The sequence below is a fragment of the Stegodyphus dumicola genome, chromosome 3, assembly GCF_044657685.1.
Source record: "Stegodyphus dumicola isolate Sdum_Otavi_A_Nest chromosome 3, ASM4465768v1".
Lineage (NCBI taxonomy): Eukaryota > Metazoa > Arthropoda > Arachnida > Araneae > Eresidae > Stegodyphus > Stegodyphus dumicola.
In genome coordinates, this window is record NC_140770.1 from 148,578,386 (window position 1) to 148,591,873 (window position 13,488).

Genomic DNA, 13,488 nt, shown 5'->3' on the forward strand with positions numbered 1-13,488 from the left:
GTTAACAGAAAACTGATATACAATGAAAATTTAGAAAATGTTCAGAACTTAGATTTAAATTATTTAAATATCAATATGAGTGGAAAAATAAATTGTATTTCTCATTAGGTTCCAAGCGAATACAATAAATATGCCTTATTATTATTTATTTTCTGTATTTTGAACTGAAATTTCATCATTAAATCTTGTAATATAGTTTAGTTCTTCATAGTTTTTTTTCCCTCTCATTGTAAACTAGTTCTGTAAATTGAACTATTATTTAAAATTAAAAACAAACAAAAAAAAGTAATTATTTTCCAAGGTTGAGGTAATGCCTATTCTCTCTTAATAATTACTTCATCTCTCATATTTTAAATTACAAGTCTAAATTTTAAGGTTATGCAGTTGTGTATGATGTAATTAGACAGGTTCTTATTTTTTTCTTAAAATGTGCTTGAAAAGTGCTTATTTTTTAACTAAAACTAACTAAAATGTAGGTATGAACCCTGTGATGACAAAGTTGGGAGAGTCCGAGTCATTAAAGACATCTGATTTTCTATCAAAACTTCATATAAAGTAACTGGGGCGGTCGTAATATGGAAAGGGCCCCGACTCGTTCTCGTCGCGAAGGACCATAAGGTCTGCTTCGAATAGTCTCCTTCCCGAAACGATGACAACCAGTGATCCATGGTTCCCCACACAGATCCAAGCATATAAAGAAATAAGCCAAAAACTCGGAACATTTTAAGTTATTTTAAGTTATAACAAGTTAAGGTACCGGGTCCCCAAAGTGTGTGTCCGAGTAACTAAAGGTTAGATAAAGAAACAAAAGAACTTAAAACATACGTTCAGCATAATTCAACCCTTTCAATTTGCTGAAAGACGGCACAAAAGGAAAGAAGGGAACATAAAATAAAAAATAAACCGTAGGTTAAATAAAAACCAAAACATAAGGAAGAAATTGCACGCAAAACAAGACAAACATGCAAGCCCACAAATAAATTCAAATTACAGACTTAACATAATCATAACATAGTATCTAGAGATAAAAAGATGCAAAGAGAGTTCATATCGTAAATAAATACTCAAATATAAGAAACACATCATAGCAAAGCTAAATTAAAGTTTCGTGGAAACCAAAAAGAACATTAAATTCCTTATATACAAGATAAAATACAAAGTAATAAGTAAAAAGGTTAAAGCTAAAATCCAACAATGATGAATAAAATCAGAATAAGTTAAAATTGAATATGTACAAAAAAAAATTAAATAAATAAAGTAGAATGTCGCTAAAATCCACAATCTACATAAAATCAGAATAATGGATTAAAATCGAACAAATATGCCAAATCTTTATTAATAATATGCATCGCATGTTTCACAAATTTCTTATTATTCACAATGTTCATGAAATTCTTATTCAAACATTTTTCTTATGTCATCTAATAATGGACAGAGGTTCAAGAAGTGCTCTTCGTTCCCAGTTAGTAGAACACATGGTTATTCATTTTTCTTATGTCATCTATTGGACAGAGGTTCAAGAATTGCTCTTCGTCCCCAGTAGAACAATTAACAGTATTCATTAACGTGTAAACCAAATCTGGAGAGATACATCGGGAAACGTGCATGGCCAGTTAGGAACTAATTAAGATCTATATCAATATTTATCTTGTACTTTGTAAGGTTTATCTTAATTTATCTAACAATTAATTTTTAGTTAAAAGTTAATTTCCTGCCTTTTCTTAATATCAAGCTTACAATTTCCTGCCAGAACGTGTTTTCAGAATTGCGGTTGCATGCAAATGAGAAGTATTTAACTGTGAAATTCTACTGACTTCGTTAGACAGCCAGATATTCTATGCAGCGCGCGTTAGCCTTTTGGCTATACTCTTTCTAAAGCTATTTTTACGATCGGCCATACTGTAGGCCCTTGATAGCTTCGCCGTTAGTGAGCGTTAAAGGGCCAACTCTGTTAGAATCTTGATAGCTTCGGCTATATCATTTTAGTTAAGTTTTGTTTCTTAGCATTCCTGAGTTAAAGCCCAAGGGAAGACTTTATTGTAAAACTCCAAGAAAAAAAGTCATCTTTTAAATTTGTTTTGAATAATAAAGGGAATTCAACCCTTCGTAAGTTTACACTTCTATCACTCTGAACTAAAGTGATTATTCGCTTATCAGTTCTCGACGTTCCAGACACATTGCAGTACTTCTAGGTTTGGAACCTTACAACTTGACTTCAAAGGTTGTTAATACACGCACACATCTCTCCGACTGAATCCACTGTTGCTTCACTAAATTTACATAAAAGGTTTTCAAAATTCTTTTGGCAAAACTCTTAGAACCAGAAATTTTAATGTATTCAGTGTTATCCTCAATAACAGCTCATTTTGCCAGCAAGTCGGCCCTTGGTATCTCAATTGGAGTGTGCGAGTTTTAGAACCACCTCGGATAAATAAAATGGCGAAAGTCTTGTCAAAATTGAAAAATAGATCTTCCGAGATCCTCCATTCTTCAAAGATATTATAGCAGTATCAAAAAGTCTTTCGAGTTTTTCAAAGGAGTCTTCTCGAATTAAAATTAAGGTATCATCTGCATAAGGGATAAATCTGATGTTATTGAGGAATTCCTTAATTAAGAGTTTATTTATAATGTTACAGAACAGGGAAGCGCTACAGGAGCTCTGAGGACATCCTTTATGTATATCAAATTCATTGAAAATAACTTTCCGTTTCTCAAAATAGCTGATGTAATTCTTTATAAGATTTTCTGGAACTTTCAACTGCAAAAGTCTTCGAAATTGAGTACCACTGAACAGAATCAAAGGCTGCGGACACGTCCAAGGAAAGGAGTAAGATGTGTTGAGTGCCACGGTTTTGATAAATTCCACAGTGTCACATAAGACATCCTCTGTTGAACGGCTGTCCATAAAACCATATTGACAGTTACTCAACAGATTTCTGCTGTATAAATAATACCTCTCTATCAATATTCTCTCATAAACTTTACCCAGGATATTCCAAAAGTACAATTGGTCTGAATTTGTTATTTTGTTTAGGTATAAGGGCAATCCTTCCAATTTTCCAACATTGATGAAAGAGATGAAATGTAAAACATTGATTATATACAAGTGAAAAAACGTCCAAATACATGTTAACCAAAATTTGTACAATCGCTTGGTTAATGCCGTTAGGTTGAGAGGCACTTCTGCGTCTTAAGCTATCAGCAACATTTTTAATTACGTAGCTCTGTTTCCCTTTAATGTCAGAAGAGATAACACCAAAGAAATTCTCAATAAAGTCCTCTAGGCTGGTAGGGGAGTTGCAATCAAAAACTTCGGTTTTAAATTTTTGTATGTTATAGTTAAGTCCTCTATAAAACCTTGTAATTCTCTTCGCTGGTGTAATGATTACACGGGAACAGGCGCCTACGCTGTGTAAGCCTCATCCTGGGTGGAACATGTAGATGGTGAACATAACTTATTGTAGTAGCATAGTAAGTGCCGATGCGGAAAAAAACAAATTTTCCTTTTGAAAATCTTCGTAGTGATGGAGAATAGCGAAGGTAGTAGCTGATTGTTGAAGTGTGAGTTGGATGTGATAGCAGTTGTCAAAATATGTCTTAAAAGTTGAAGAAAAGTCTACGATTAAAGAAGTGCGTGCTGCAGATGGGAAGTCCGTAGCTCAAATGACCGAGCTTTGTAATTCGATGTGAATCTCGAGTAATAACAATCCTCCGTGGATGACACACCTCCATTTCATAGGTGAGCATAAGGTAGCAATGGTCGCTAAAAGTTCCATCAGGCAAGATAATGAGTCTGGAACAAAGAACAAATTTGACGAAACGATAGCCAGGTCGTCCAACCCTGACAACTAGGGGGGGGTATTAGAATGTGGGCGAAGCCCAGTCCGATGAACCGTCCAAAGGACTGTCATAATGACTATTGGACTCCGCCCATGTCGCACCATAAACGAGGACAGCCAGTAACCCAACCCTCGAGAGACCAAAGCCAAGTCCGAGTAACAAAACACATGTAGTAAAACTAAAAAGCAATCATAACATCCAGGCAGTCTTTTACAAACATGAACCTTACTAAACATAATTCATGCACAAATATTTTAGACTAACTCTTCAACACAATAGGAAAGAAGAGAGAAAATTAAAATAACAAATTAAAAATAATGCACTTTCACAAATAATTAAACTAAGGACGAGGACAGTCGCAACATATATATGCAATCATTAAGTTAACATAAAAGAACAAAAAAGATAAGCTGAAACACCAAAACAAAATACCTCAAAGATGTACGCCAACCACCAGTCGCTCACTCGCTCATCGGTTATGCGAAGTAACTTTCTATCTTTTATAATGTCAAGTTTAACAATGAAGTTAACCACTAATTATTCCATTTATTAAACTGGTGTTTAAAGATATTCTTAAAAGTAATCAGTCTAGAGCCCTAGACATAAGCGGTTCCATAGCCTCTCCCCCGCGGCAGCCTCCTTGGCGAGGACATCAGGCCTCTCGTTAACAAGAAATCCTGAATGTGCTTTATACAGCCAAAAGTAATATCATGTTTAAAATTAACTCTGTAAATAAGAATTTCAAACCAAAAACCATTTGATTATCATTTTTAATTGAGGACAATGCCTGTTATGGAGGCATTGGACCATAGATGAGGGGAACATATGCTTTGGCGGGGGATAATTTAATCCAAGTCAAGGCATAAAAGAGGGCCCCGAGCTCTGCTTGAAATCTGAACTGTAACAATCGGGATGACTTTGCTGATACTAAATTTCAATACCATAATGAAAAACAAAAGAAGCCAAGCCCACGCCCCCTCCAACCCGAACCATATGGGAAAAATTTCAAAGTCACGTAAATATTGAACATAATGACAGTACGATTGGCAGGATGAATAAAATGATAGTTAAATTTGGAAAACGAGATAGCAAAAGAAAAACAGTCGTTACCGCAAGTAATGGAATCAAGTATGTTATTTCTCAGAAGAGCTTTATCAAAGTAAACTTTATAAAGTATTGAGAGGGATGGCATCCCCACCAAGGCGCATATCACCTCTTTTACGGCTCGGGGGCTGGGACATCCGGCAATACACCAAATTACAAAAGACCGTAATTAGGAGCCAGGAACTTTCAACATACTCAATTCCAGAACAAAAGCATCATTTTACAAATTAAAATGTTGTAAGGATCTTAAGTTTTACTAACGTTTATTTTATTTTAAATCTTTACTATCACTTCTTATTTTCTACTTCCGGCCAGAATTAAAAGCTATAACTTATTTATGCAAATTTGTCTGGCGAACGCCAAGTACTTAAGTTGTGGCTTTTTGCGAAGCAAGAGAGAGGAAGGAGTTAGCAGCAGGCCACTTGCCTGAGCAGTTTTTACTCGGTTGCTGGTTGCCTTCCAGGACAGAGGTTTAATCCTCTTAATAATTTTAAACGTATTGTAGTGTTAACAGTTCTCTGTACTACATACGGCTTCCTGTTAATATACGGCCAATCTTCCACGTAAGCCCTTGTTTATTATTCCAAAGTTAAGTTAGAGTTTAGTTAATATTTTTATATTCTTACGTTTAGACCACAAGTGGTTGGTCTCTGTATTCCGAAGTTCGGAAATTATTGTAAAGAGTGAAAAATAAAGGCTTTCGTATACCCTTCCTGTGTATCTTGTCTTACTTCCCACATTTATTGAACATAGCTTTAGTAAGCTCCCTGTTCGGAGTCAGGTTCTTGAATGTTCCCCAAGCAAGTAAGGAGGACCATTGAACCTGATAGTGGCGCCCGACGAAGAAAAATAACCATGGCCGAGTTTCAAGAAGAACCTGTGCTGCCTGCAGAAGCGGCTCAGAATCCAGAAATGCCAGCTGCCGCCCTGGAAGGATTTGGTTACCTCGTCCAGACCATGCGCGCAGCGATGAAACCAGAAGCAACATTTAATGGAAACTCACCGGTAACCAGTTTTTTGGAAAAACTAGATGACCACTTCGTGATGTATCCCGTGCACGAGTTCCAGAAAGTTACTTTAGCTACCAGCGCTTTGAGGGGCCAAGCGCTTAGTTGGTTCAAATGTATAGGCAGAAGTGTCTTGGGTCAAGCGGGAAGTCCCACCTATACTTACGAAAATTTCAAGACTGCCTTAGTAAAAGCCGTCCTTGTCGTAAGGGATCGTGCGAAATTAGAAGCGGAACTTTACAGCATATACCAGAAACCAATTGAAAATCTCTCAAGCTTTATTTTAAGAAAAATTTCACGTCTTCAAACTCTTGTATGGAAACCGTCCGGATCCTGAGATAATTCAAGTGATTTTGCCGAGGTTACTTCCCCAAGTACAAGACTTTATTGAATTAAGGAATCCGACTACACTGGAAAAGTTATTTGAGCTAGCAATCCAGTTTGAAAGTAGAAGAACGGCGGACATTGAAAGAAGACGCCAATATCAACAACGAAACCAATTTGGTGAGCCAAGACCACAGCTAAGTCAAGCACACGGCTACGGAAGCAAAGCGAATCAGTGGGCAATGAAACCCGAGCATCCAAAAACAGCCGGCAAACGTCGACAGTTCAATAGCAATCCAGGAAAAAAGTCTCAAGGCCAGTGGAAAAAGAAGAAAAGCATGGAAAGAAAAAAAGATTTAAACTAAAACGGATTTCTGCTGACGGGAGGGTGCGGAAATCCGAAGGCCAAGAAAACCCCTCTTCCTTCAAGTTCAATACAGTAATGGTGAAAAATATGACGATTCCGAAGATTGAAGTGTTAGTTAATAACATCCCAGCCACCGCACTCCTGGATACAGGCGCGCAGTGTTCCTGTGTGGCAGAAGATTTTTTTAGGAAGTATTTTCGGAAATACCGCATATATAATTCGGATAATACGACAGTGTTAGCTGCGCAAGGAGAAAGATGCAAGTGCATAGGTAAATTACCGCTATACGTCCGTATCAAGGACGAACAAGCAAAGGTTATGTTTTTTATAGTAAAGAATCTGCAAGAACATATTATCTTAGGGATAGATTTTCTTTCAGAGGCAGAAGCAACGCTGGATTTTAATGAAGCGTCCCTTAAGCTGACGATGAAACCAGTTCGAGAAGAAAAAACGGAACCGCCAATGTTAAACCTTGACCGCCTGCCGAAGGAAGAGCAACAAAGAATCCGACAAGTGGTAAGTGAATTTGCTTCGTTATTTAGTGATATTCCAGGATTTACTCAAGTTACTAACCATAGTATCGACACCGGAGATTCAATGCCAGTTCGCCACAAAGCATACCGGTATGATAAGAATAAAGAAAAAATTATAGAATGGCACATTAGCGATATGCTACGTAAAAAGATCATAATGCCCATCTCAAGTAGTTATGCTAGCCCGGTGGTTTTATGTAAGAAAAACAATGACTATCCGTTAACACATCCAAAAAGGTGGCGTTTCGCGATTGACTATCGTAAATTAAACTCCACAACTAAATATCCGTTACATCCGTTACCTATTATTGAAGAAATTCTAAGGAACATAACGTCGACCAAATACATGACGACTTTAGACTTAACGACTGGTTATTTTCAAATAGGGGTTAGACCGGAGGACGTGCCTAAGACTGCTTTTATAACCAAGTCTGGAGAGTGTGGGCGATGACCCGAAACCAGGCCAAGCAAACACCGTCATCACGAGCGATCTCATCGACAAGGTGGACAACCTAGTGAGAAGTGATCGGTGTGTCACTTTGAGAATGTTGGCGCTCAAGGTGGATATCAGCTATGGAACCGTGTGGACAATTGTTCACAACAGGTTGCGATATCGGAAGGTGTGTGCCGCTTGGGTTTCGAAGCAGCTCACCGACTAGCAAAAGGAACTGCGCATGGGGCTAGCACTGCAACATCTGTTTCGGTATCAGAAAAACCCCGCTTTCATGGAGCGGATCGTCACAGGTGATGATACCTGGTGCCATCACTACGAGCCAGAGACAAAGCGGGACAACATGCAGTGGAAGCATGCGTCGTCACATCCGCCTAAAAAGTTCAAAGCCATGCCGTCAGCAGGCAAGGTGTTGCTCACCGTCTTTTTCAACGTTCAAGGTCCGCCACTTGAGTTTCGAGCCCAGTTTTTGGATGTGGCGGGTGTCGATCCATTCCAGTAAGTTATTTTCTAATTTATTTTATACAATAATGATCATGTTTACAGTTATGTTCTTATAGAATAATCATGCTTATGAAGTTGTTCTTTTTCTTTTCAGATACGTGACCATTGCGTCAGCCTGTATGGCAACGTATCGTAGTGGCCACATTCAGCCCGACACGATTGCCATGGTGCCCACACACGGCTACGTCAACTCCACGAATTACAGCCCTGATTCGATCCGGTGGTTTGACAGAACCTGAAACTGATAGACGGTTTGTGTTGCTTAACAGAAACAGTCTACCGAGATTCCGGTTCTGTCTTTTCTCTTAACGTTGCCATGGAAACTCCTGTTAAAGGGTGGATGACATCACCGTCATAGCACGAACTACATCCATGGAGGAAACAGCCCTAAAATAATACAAATACATTAATAGTGTTCAATATGTAAATTAAACATTAAAAGTTTAAAATCATTCAAAAGAATCACATAGAAAAAGAATGGTTATATTTTCTTTCCTGAAACTGATAGACGGTTTGTGTTGCTTGGCAGAAGCCGTCTACTGAGATTCCGGCGATTCTGTGCTCTCCGGAAACGTTCAACGCATGTTGAATGGCAATGCCTTCCGAAGCAGCAACAAAGTCCGACCACCGGATCGAATCAGGGCTGTAATCGTGGAGTTGACGTTGCCATACAGGCTGACGCAATGGCCACGTATCTGAAAAGAAAAAAAAACAACTTCATGAGCATGATTATTCTATAAGAACATAACTGTAAACATGATATTTATTGTATAAAATAAATTAGAAAATAACTTACTGGAATGCATCCACACCCGCCACATCCAAAAACTGGGCTCGAAACTCCAGGCAACAGCGACGAAAAATGTCCACGTCCGATCTATTAAAAGAAAAAATGTTAAAAATACGAAATATAAAATATAAGAATAAAACAAAATCTTAGATAAATAAGAATTAAGGAGGGAAAAAATATACCTGCAATAGGCCAGCATCTCTGCTTGGAAGTTAAATACACCCCCCTTGTGTTCTTCGTGCCAGGATAGAAATGCCTTTCGGGCTGGAGTACTCATGGTGTCCGGGCTGTAGTACCGGGCCTCAGGCAGCGGTCCGACATAACTCTGGTTTTCTCGGGAGTTGAAAAGATGGGGAAAGTATCCCTTTTTTAATTCGGTGAGACCGAAGCATCCCGGTAGCTTGGCCATCGCCATCGGTAGAAAATTTAACGAGTCTATGACCCGAATGTTCAGACTAGGGTGTCTTAAACACATGATCATAGACCCGTTAGGGATCACCTCCGGAGCTGTGCCTGGCTCCTCACGAACTGTCCGTCGAACCTGTAAGTAAAAAAAAAAAAAAAAAAAAAAAATATGAATAATATTGAAAAAATAGTCGTACTTAAAAAGCATGCAAACTATGGTATTTTTAACTTACCCTTTCATGTTATGAGCGACGGCGGTGAAGCCCTTGTGCTGTGTAGAGAACAGCCAGGCGCAGAAGTTTTGGCATGCCGTGTAGCCCGGAAATACTTTTTCTGTGCCGTCGGCATACTGAGCCACTGCGAAATTTACGAGGTGTTTCTCCGAAGACTGATCCGTTTCGAAGTGAAAGAAAATGAACTTATCCTTGGACTTCTTCGGAGTACCACATCGCAAATAACAGCGGTGCTCGGCAGCCACGACAAACTGGCCGCAAGACGGACACTTGGTGGTTCCACATCTGTGAAGCTCTTTAGGGCAATTCCGCCTCCGGAACACTTGGCAGCATTCCCTGCACTGGTATACCTGTAACGACAATTAATTTTTTTAAACACAACCATTTTGAGAAAATTATATGATAAATAACTTTGTTAAGATAAATTTTCAAAAAACACTTACCCTGTCGCAAAGTGAAAACTCTTGGTTTCCAGTCAGGGCTTTGTGTGCTGTAAAGCAGGCATCGAATCGGCAAAGACGGTCGCAGTCCGGGCAACGTTGGGGCTGGCCTGGAAAGCAGTCGGTCCTCAGACATATGGGACAGGCATTAGCACATCTATGTTCTTTAACGCGCTGGTAGGTCTTCTCATAGGTTGTGCAAGACTGATCACTGCCGAAAAATCCTTTGAGGGATTTGATCACATCGTAATGTCCATCGTGGAGCGATAAACTGATCCGCTGAAACCTCTCCTTTCCTTTATAGACCACCTAAAACACAGAAAGACAAAAATTTTCTCTTCAATTCTAAAATCAAACCCTTTTAGATATATTTTTAACATCGAAATGCCTAAAGTTAATCATCTAAAAATTACTTGTGCATTAAGCATCTAAACTAATTACATGCATAATCATCTGAAAATTCATTGTGCATTTAACTTTAACATCAAAACGAATTGCATATAAAAAAATTATCTTAACAAGTAAAAGTAACCTAAACATAAAAATTTTTACAAGTGAAAGTTTTAAAGAATTACATATATAAAATTAATCTAGCAATTTAAAGTAAACTAAAATCTCACTATGCATTTAATTTTTATAACGTATATTTTTTAACATCAAAGCGAACTGCATACATTGATGCATAAAATATAATCTTAAAATTTAGAGTAATTCAAAAATTCACCATGCATTTTTGTAAGACATATTTTTAGCGTCTAAAGAAATGCATGCATAAAATATAAATTTTATCTTAAATGTAAAATTAATCTAAAATTTTTTCAAATTACGTTTTTAGTATCTAAATAAATTTCATACATAAAAATAATCTAAAAAAAATTTAACACAATCTAGAAAATTAACCATGTATTTATTTTCAAGTTATATTTTTTTAACGTTTAACGAACTGCATACATGCATAAAGTTATTCTAATAAAACAGAAATATCTTGAGATAAAAATATTGACTTACTCGTTTCAAGTTTTCCGATGAGAAGACGACAATTTGCACATCCAAGTGGTCTTCAAATATGGCGATTTCTGAAAACGTGCAGGGGCCTAGAGGCACATTCGCAGCCATATGAAGTTCCTTTGCACGTTTCACGAGGGCTGGCCGACAACGCTTTTGCATGGCTTTGATGGCAGTCGTATCCATGTGTAAATGAGCCAACGCATAAACAATCGCTTTAGCACAGCACAGTCCTTCGTCGTCATAGGGAATAGACAGTACGGATTTTTGTTCAGTCTGCCCATGGAGATATTCACCACTCTCCTGTTTCGTCCGGCACCTACAGGTCGTCTGATAGTAATTACGTCCACTGAGAATCCCGTATCCATTTCGATCTTGTCTTTGGACTGCAGCACTTTCATGACGGCAGCCAAAATGTTTTCAACCGTTAGGGTTGATATTGCCAACAGAGATGTGCTGATAGGCTTGTCCAATCCTTCTGCTTGGATACAAAATGGGATAAGATCCGAGGGGCTCAAATCGGCTGTCGTCTTGCGAGTGAGCTGTTCAAATAATTCCCGGACGGTGTCAGAAATTCGAACCATTGGGATTTCTTGAACATCCTGAGGCAGTCGTTCCATATCTATACTGGCCCGGAAGGTAATTTCCTCGGTTTGATACTTGTGATTTCTACGACGAGACTTTTCTGTGAGAACAATCGCCTCATCAATCTGGAAAGTAAAAATAAAAATTAAGATCTCGGTAATAATCAAACACTTTAAAAAAATACATTATTTTAATAAATCATGCAAAAAAGAAAAATATATACCGATCGTTCATCGGAACCAGCCATATACATAGGGCCATGAGCTGATGACAGAGAAGTCTAAAAATAAATAAATAAAAATAAACACATTCATTTTTAATAATAAGAAAAAAAATATTCTAACAGAATCTAAAAATGTTGAAATACTTACCTCGAATCCGGAACCCACTTGATAATACAAGGGCAGAACCAGAGGATTTTCCATAAATATTTGATCCACTTCATCTAATAACTATCAAAATAAAAGTGGATTCATTCAAAATAAAATAAGCTGAAACGGTAAAATACGATCAAATAGAAATATAATACGCTACGAAAATACATGTAAAAAAACTTACATCGTCATCAGAATCACGGAAAGGACAATCAGAATCTTCAAATAACACCTAACAATTAAAAATTAGAATAAATAACGTATTCAAAAAAATTCGTGTTTAAAAATAGTAATTTAAAAATAAGGTATCAGCAAAGTATGCTTACGTTAGATGCAGAATAAACTCGCTTGGCAGACATCGTGTAGAAAAACGAAATGGCTAAAAAAAAAAAAAAATCGCAGAAAGTCAAAAGTAACGTTCACTCAACAATCAGAGTAGGAATGATTGCAGTCGAAATCGAAATCGAGTCAATGGCTAGGCGGCAATTAGTAGCCAACCGCTACTTTAACCGTCTCTGTTGGTAAATTGCCCTAAGGCGTTGGTACTTAAGTTTTTAATTAAGGCGATTTACGCCGCGCCAACTAGGCGAAACTTGTAAAATTTTGGGAAATGTAGGTAGAGTGGAGGGCGATGATTGGCAGGAACGTGTCACGTGGGTGGTCACCCACCCAAGTTCAAACTCCGAGCAAAGCAGCTTACGCGTGCAATGAGAAATATTGGATATATTAATAATTATCAAGTTTTGAAACAGGTTATCCAGATTGAAATAATTAAACTAATATCGCGATCTAAATGAAGACGAATGGCACAACTAAGTGCAATAAATTAGCTAAACAAAATATTCAAATTCATCCTTGCTGTAACACCCAGATTGGACAGTGGTAGTCACGTGGGGGTCACCCTCCCGTGAACTGTCCACAGCCAATGCACCTTGAAATAGTAGATATCACAATTCAGTGAAGTCTTGGTCTGAGAAATTAAACACTAAAGTTCTTGTACAACACTGAGCCACATGAGTTACTGAAACTATACACTATGCACATATAGGGACGGCGGTATTTGAGCGAAGTAGCAAATGGTGAAAAACATTTTACACTAGCAATAAATAATCAGAGCTTTGAAGATCCAGGTACACGGATCATGTCCATAAGTCCACAATATTACAAAGTCTGTGATATAACAATAAGAAGATTACGAAAATGACAAATATAAGATCAGTGCTTTGAAGATCCAGGTACACGGATCATGTCCATAAGTCTATAAAGTTTCAAAGACACTGGTAAAATGACACAATGAAGATAAAATAAAGATAATAGTACTATGTACAATATATACACATTTCACCATTTGCTGTTATGGAAGATGCCTCTTGGGCACTTTGCTGCAATTTCTATAGTAGGATCATAATTTATCAGATCACGGATATGTTCGTATTGAGAAAGTTCTATTTTAGCATAGAAATTGTGGCTCGCGGTGAGAATTTGATCAGCTATGGGTCTTATTTTTAGTTCTTTATGTATCTGCA